This window comes from Peromyscus leucopus, chromosome 8a, assembly GCF_004664715.2.
Source record: "Peromyscus leucopus breed LL Stock chromosome 8a, UCI_PerLeu_2.1, whole genome shotgun sequence".
In the NCBI taxonomy this organism is placed as follows: domain Eukaryota; kingdom Metazoa; phylum Chordata; class Mammalia; order Rodentia; family Cricetidae; genus Peromyscus; species Peromyscus leucopus.
In genome coordinates this window covers 15,885,714-15,893,099 of record NC_051085.1, presented here as the reverse complement: position 1 = coordinate 15,893,099, position 7,386 = coordinate 15,885,714, and the positions used below count along the sequence as shown (strand labels likewise).

General features: G+C 41.4%; 1 pseudogene; it reads left to right on the top strand.

The window, feature by feature from the left end:
- Positions 1-685: 685 nt before the first annotated feature.
- On the top strand, positions 686-1,160 carry LOC114710691 (annotated as a pseudogene).
- Positions 1,161-7,386: the final 6,226 nt, after the last annotated feature.

Genomic DNA, 7,386 nt, shown 5'->3' with positions numbered 1-7,386 from the left:
TGCCTCCCAAACTGATCAAGCCAATCAACTGTCTCACCTATTCAGAGGGCCTGATCCAGCTGGGGGCCCCTCAGCCTTTGGTTCATAGTTCATGTGTTTCCATTCATTTGGCTATTATAAAAACAAATTTTAAAAAACATAAAATAGACAAAAACATGTTGCACGTTTAAAAATATAATAGCTTATTTATTTAATATTGAGTGTTTATTGCATGCCAGTGACTAAACTAAGTGCTGTACATGCACACACACATGCACACACACACACACACACACACACACACACACACACACGTCTAATCTTAATGTTTTGCAAGAGTCTTGAGTCTTATGAGGTTGCTGCCTCTATGTAACTTGATTCTGAAGAGAAAATTATGACCATGTGAGCCTAACCTGCAACTAGAGAAATTCGTGTGCACATGAGTTTCTGACTTAACAAGTGATGAGATGTCGGCCACACTTGACTTTCTTGTATTGTCAATTGTGCAAAACAGAACATGAAAGGCAAAAACTAGGTGCCATGTCATCATCAGAATTATATACTTTAGAAGAGATGCTCTTAGGAAAAATAAAAATAAAAAGGGCAACAACATTGCATTATTTACCTCGATGCTTAGCTGTCAGGAAAGGTAACCGGGACCTAGGACCTGGTGTCTGCTTCTGTCACCCTCACCTTCTAAGCTACCATGAGTGAGTGCATCTCTATCTATGTTGACCAGGTTGGTGTCCAGATTGGCAATGCCTGCTGGGAGTTCCACTGCCTGGAACATGACATCCAGCCTGATGACCAGATGCCAAGTGACGAGACCATTGGGGGAGGAGATGACTCCTTCAGCACCTTCTTCAGAAAGACAGACACTGGCAAGCATGGGCCCCAGGAAGCGTTTGCAGACCTGGAAGCCACAGTTATTGATGAAGTTCACACTGGGACCTACCGCCAGCTCTTCCACCCTGAACTGCTCCTCACAGGCAAAGAAGATGCTGCCAGTAACGTTGTCTGTGGCTACTACACCATTCGAAAAAAGATCATTGACCTTGTCTTGGACCTAAATCACAAGCTGGCTGGCTGATCAGTGAGTGCACAGTCTTGAGGGCTTCTTGGTTTCCCACAGCTTTGGCGGGGGAATTGGCTCTGGGTTCACCTCCCTGCTGAGGGAGTGACTCTATTCTTTCTGTTGATTACAGAAAAAAAGTCCATCCTCAGGAAGTAGAAAGAAAGACGAATGCTTATGCTCCGCTAGCTTTCTCCAGGACTGAAACTAAGGAAATGGTACCACCCACTTTTATTGTGGGACCTCCCTCCTCAATTAACTTAATAACTCACAGGCCTACGCAGAGGCTAAATAATCTCTTGCAGGTGTGCCTGGAGGTTTGCCTCTCAGGTGACTCTAGATTTTGTGAGGTTGAAAATCAATATTAATAATCGCAATATCATAAAAGGAAAGGAAGAAACCTTGAGGATGAAGGTTGTTGTTATGGCTATTGCCTTGATAAATAGCCCCAAGGTGTGTGTGTGTGTGTGTGTGTGTGTGTGTGTGTGTGTGTGTGTGTGCATGTATGATCATCAAGTTCTATACCTTAAATATATTCATTTATGACTACCCAAACAGTATCAGTCATGGGTTTCATTCAAGGACATAGACATATCTAGAGAGATTATTTAAGTATATTTGTAAGTAATAAACACATATATTTATTTCAATTGAAAATAAATTTTATACACAATATATTATGATCATGACTTCCCCTTCCCAGATCTGCCCACCTCTCCAATCATCCAATGCCACACTTTCTTTCTCTCTCTCTCTTTAGAAAGTAAATAAACAGGCAAATAAAAAAAAAACTAGAATTTTAAAAAACAGAAGAAGCACAAGAAAAACCCACACACAAAAAAAAATCACAAAATCAGAAACCCTAATATACAATCAAAAGACCAGTAAGATTTAAAAAATGACACCGGGCAGTGGTGGCACACGCCTTTAATCCCAGCACTCAAGAGGCAGAGCTAGGAGAATTTCTATGAGTTCGAGGCCAGCCTGGTCTACAGAGTGAGATCAGTACAGGCTCTAACGCTACACAGAGAAACCTTGTCTCAAAAAACAAAAAACAAACAAACAAAAAAAAAGATTTAAAAAAATGCCCAAACAAGGCAATATTAGACCAAAAAAAAATTCTACAAAAGCACCACTGAATTTGTTTTGTGTTGGCCATCTACTACTGCCCAAGGGGGCTACAGTTAAGCATGGTTTATATATCGAGCGAGACTCCATTGGAGAAAATGAATTTTTCCTTTGCAAGCAGATGTCATTTGGAGATAGCTTCTTGGTTAGGCATGAGGTGCTCATGTCCACTTCCTCCTCTCAGCACTGGGACCCCCTCTGGCTTAGATCTGTGTAGGTCCTGTGCACGCTGCCACAGTCTCTGTGAGTTCATACATGCATCAGTCCTGCTGCATCCCGGAAGACACTGTTTCCTTAGCGCCATCCATCCATCCCCTCTGGCTCTTACAATCTTTCTGTCTCTTCTTCAGCATAGCTTCCTGAGCTCTGAGGGGAGGGGCTTGATAAAGACAACCCATTTAGAACTGAAGGTTCCAAAGTCCCTCACTGTCTCTCTGCACATTGTTCAGTTGTGGTCTCTGTATTTGTTCCCATATACTGCAGGAAGATTTTCTGATGATGGATAAGCAAGACACTGATCTACAGCAGAATATCATTAGAAGTCTTCTTTTTTTTTTTTTTGCCATGTTCCCTTAGCAGAACAATAATATTTGGTTTTCCCCAAAGCACATGGTATATCTAGACTCAGGTTTCTGTGGGGAAGAGATGGGTAAGGGAATGGATAGATGATGATGATGACGATGACGACGACGACGACGACGGCGATGGTGGGAGACAGATGATAGGTAGGTAGGCAGGTAGGTAGATGATAGATAGATAGATAGATAGATAGATAGATAGATAGATAGATAGATAAGCAAATTGTTAGCAATTGTTTGAGTGTAGTGTCAGACTTCATTCAACTATTCTCTGAAATATTTGGACTATTTGAAAATCTTCATGATCAAACAAAGTTGGGGAGAAGGAAGAGGAAAATATCCATGCCTATTGATGCTGCTGACATATTAATTCTCGCCTGTACTTTTTCTGGGGTTTCCCTTGGGACTCCACTGTATCCGACCCATCTAGAAGACAGAGACGGTGGCTGGAGCCACAGAGATCTCATTCTGAGAGTCATAGGCATCTCCTGGGAAAGACCTCATATCAGATAAGACAGAAATAAAGTATAACATTCTTTGTGGGAGTCTGCCAGAATCCAGCTACAACCTGCTCCCATTTTTCAGAGGGTTCTTGGGTGGAGAAGAGAGGAATGGGGAAATATTAGGTAGAAATATAGAAAGAGACAATAAGAAAGACAGAGACACAGGGTAGCTTCGAGGTGGGGGAAAGGACTGGATCAATACCCAGCCTCCCAGAGCTTTATTCAAAAGGGCTTTTTATAATATGCCAAGGGAGAGGCAAAAGACTCCCCCTTCCAAGATCAAAGCACACCATACAACCAAGTGTAGACCCTTCAAAACACCTGGTAAACACACCCCTGGCCAAATCATCCTATTATGCAGCCCTGCTGGATACAGCCAGCTCAGATTCTCTGACTTTGAGTAAGGTCTCAATAGGAAGCCTCTGTGGGCCACCACAATTCTTGAACTCAGAAAAACAACTCAGATGTGTAGAAAGTATATTACTTTCTATGCCTTGCCTTTCATGAGCCTTCTATGTGACTAAATACCGAAGGAAAGACTAAAACCCAAGAGCTAAATTTAGTATAATGTCTTTCAAGTAAAGACTTGTTCTCTTTACAGTAAATATTTGGTTTGGGGATTTTTATTCCCACCTCCATCTCTTCTTTTCTTCCTGGGTATCAACACATCAGAAGCAGTTCACACTATGGTTTGGCCACCAGCAAGGAGATTTTTAGGCTCCATGCTGGGCACCAAGGACCTGAGTATTCCATCCATGATATTTCTTATCTCATCTCACCATTGGCATCCGCCTGCTGTTCTTTAGTCCTTACTAGTCTCTCTGTGGGGTGGCTGAGCTACTGTTGTGCCATGCTGGCATCTGTCACTGAAAATACAGAAGTGCAAGCCACTGTGCTGGACACACTCTGATGCCCTTCATCTTGGCCTGAGGCCTCTTCTTGGTCACCTGCTCCGTTTCTCTGTGTTTGTACTAGGAAGCTTAGCTGCTCTCTGTAAACTGATCTGCAGTATGAGATTGCGATGCTTCCCACAGAACCGGCTGCTGCTCGCCTGGTTCCACGCTTATATGAGTGTCTTAGGGCAGGAACAATAAGTCGTCACAAGCCAGGTGGCTGAAACTGAAAGAAATGCATTTTCTCACAGTCCCGGAAGCGTGAAGTATGAAATCATCGTATGATACAATTAGCTCCTTCCAAAGTCTCCAAGGAAGACTCTCCTTGTGCTTTTTCCTCAGCTTCTAGTAGCTGCCAGCAACTCTTGATAGTCCTTGGATAAGGACCACCTAACTCCAGTTTCTGCTTATACCTTCACACAGCATTCTTCCCTCTCTAGGAGTCCTTTTCTTTTACATGGACCCTTGTCCATAATCTCCTCCCCAGGCAAAATACCAAGAGCTTGATCTTAATTCTGTCTGCGAAGACCCTTATTCCAAGTACTGCCACATTCTGAAGTTCCACTGGACATATCATCTTCAGGAGAATGCAAATGAACCCACTATCACTTTGAATTCAGAGCATCTCTAGTTTTAGTATCTTCTGAGACTATGCAGGAGAGAGAAGAAGCTATCATTCCCAAACTGCTCTGGATCCCTCTGTGGGTTTCTGTGGTCTCTGTGTACCTTTCAAGATGTCAACCCAAGAGGGCTAGGAAATGCTAACTCCTGTCTCACTGCTCATAGGATCAAAGCCAATAATAAGATAAAGCCTAGTGAGCATTTCAGTAAGCACCCAATAAATAGTCTCCATCATGATAATGCTAATTACCTTTGTGCTGTGGTAATTATGTAAAATGAAAACCTACTAATAAAACTATCTTACATGATACATCAAAGATGATCACTCTCAAGTTATCAACAAATGTAACATTTCAAGTTGTGTAGACCTACTGTTGATTCTCATAAATACTAAGTATGACTGGAATAAAGTTATAAGATATAAAATCTTAGAGTTTTTCATAGAAACAAATATCACAGTGGAAATCTGTTACTGAACATCTGCATACTGTCTTCTGAACTCGGCATCCTAGGAATTAAACAGGAACAAGAGGAATTCTTCCAGAAATGTGATAGTGTTCTGTCATTGGTGGTTTTTTTTTTTCTTTTTCTTTTTCTTTTTTTGTAAGACCTAGTGGCTGATGTTGTTTCCTAGGAAACAGGTTGACATTTACCTTTTTGACCTTTAGAAAAAAAGAAAGAAATCTCTACCGAAGGCTCTTCCAACCTCATTCTAGGTTCTTGCTGGTTGCTGGTGTGAGCTTATTTCTTACAGCCGCTGTTGATAGACTTTCTATAGATAGTCACACATGCATAAACAGCCACTGAGGGTCTACCATGCTCTGGGTCCTGAGAAGAATTAGACATTCACTATGATCCTTGACATCATCCCATGCAGTCATCTCTGAGAAATGATCCTTGCCCATCCCATAACACATACACCTTCATGCCCAGTATTTCTCAACACCGTATCTGCACCATACTTACAGGAATGGGGATTATTCTGCTGTATGGTACTCTGGGACCATAGGTTTACTACGTACTCTTTGGTAACACTCTGTAACCAAAACAAGGATCCTTTTCTGTTCTTAGATTCCACAGTCATGTATTAGGTCCTCCCCTCCATGTCCTCATTAAATACTTTACTAAAAGTGTTCAGAAAGGAAATTTCCATGTGGCCATGAATGGGCCCACTTTCCTCATATTTTGTGGCTCTATTTGATACAAATCCTGAAAGTCCTCTCTATGAAGCCACTAAACTCAGAAAGATGACGTATGGAGGATGAGGATGGCTTGGGGGCCAGATATGGAAGGGGTGTGTATCACTTTTGCTAGTATTCCATAGGTTCCCTTAGTTATAGTCTCATATGACTACAAAGAAGTCTGGAAAGGGTCATCTGGCTATGCTTCTGAGAGAAAATGCCTTTTGGTGAACATCATAGCAGACCTTGCTGGGCAGCAAGTCCTTACCCCTCCAACTTAGTCAAACTGGGTTGTTCTTCTCCCCTATCCCTAGGGTTAGAAATCTAGAAGACAAAAGCCCAGATAAGAACCTTTGCTCTCTGCTCTCCACCTCTTTTCCTTCAAGCAAGAAATACATAATAGCTTCCCGGGCTGGCTTTGATATACTATCCCGCTGTGCACCTCAGTTACACTGTGGAATGTGCTTTGTAGAGAAGTAGGCTATTCTAGGATCATATAGGGCCCTATAAATTTTAACATGAAAATGAAGAAGAGACGGTATGATTGAGGTGGGTGATACATAGAAAGTATTCGGATGTCAAAGCAGTAGGCCCATGGACAACAGAAGAACCGCAAGTCTGAAAAGACTCTTGACTAATGTGAGCCACTATTTTATGATTTATACCACATCATCTAATTAACCTGACACTGAGTAATGTCAAACTATTCATTTTATTAAGGATGCGTTCTCATTAATAATCTCTACTCTATATGTGCCTGGCAGATGGTAGGATTTCCCCCATTCGCTGGATTCACCACTTTTAAAATACACAACATGGAAAAATAGCAGCAGCTGAAATATAGTGTCGTCATAGTTTCTTTTACAAATACATGGGCAGCCCCGACTAACAACCTAAAATTATTTGTCAAAGGTTCACATATGCCAGTGTTGACCACTATAGGTAGTTTTAGGAAAATAAAAACCTTTATAAACCAATGTTCTTTCCCTTTTAAATTTAGTTACTGAAGAATTATTATCAACCACTTGCCATTTGTTATTTTTTTCAACTGAATGGGTCCTAGCCCAAGGGTTGAATAAGGAAACAGAAAAAAAAAGTCCCATAAGATGGAGACAAGCTTGTGGGGGGCAGGGTGAGGATGGAAACAAATTTGCAGAGTGTGGGGGGGGGGATTAGGCCAGTTGTTAAGAGTCAGTGACCTTGAAATATTGAAGCGAGACATGGTGATACATAAAGAAAAATCAGGTTGGAAAGAGGAGGAGAAAGATAAAGGAGAAAAAAGGAACATGAATATGTGAACTACTCCTGAATTTGTGCAGAGAAGTCATACACATGCCTTGATTCTGGAGATTACAAAACATTCCAAACCAGCTTTCAGAATATGAAAAAAAAAAAAAAAATGGGAACCTCAATAGAAAACACTGTTGGCTA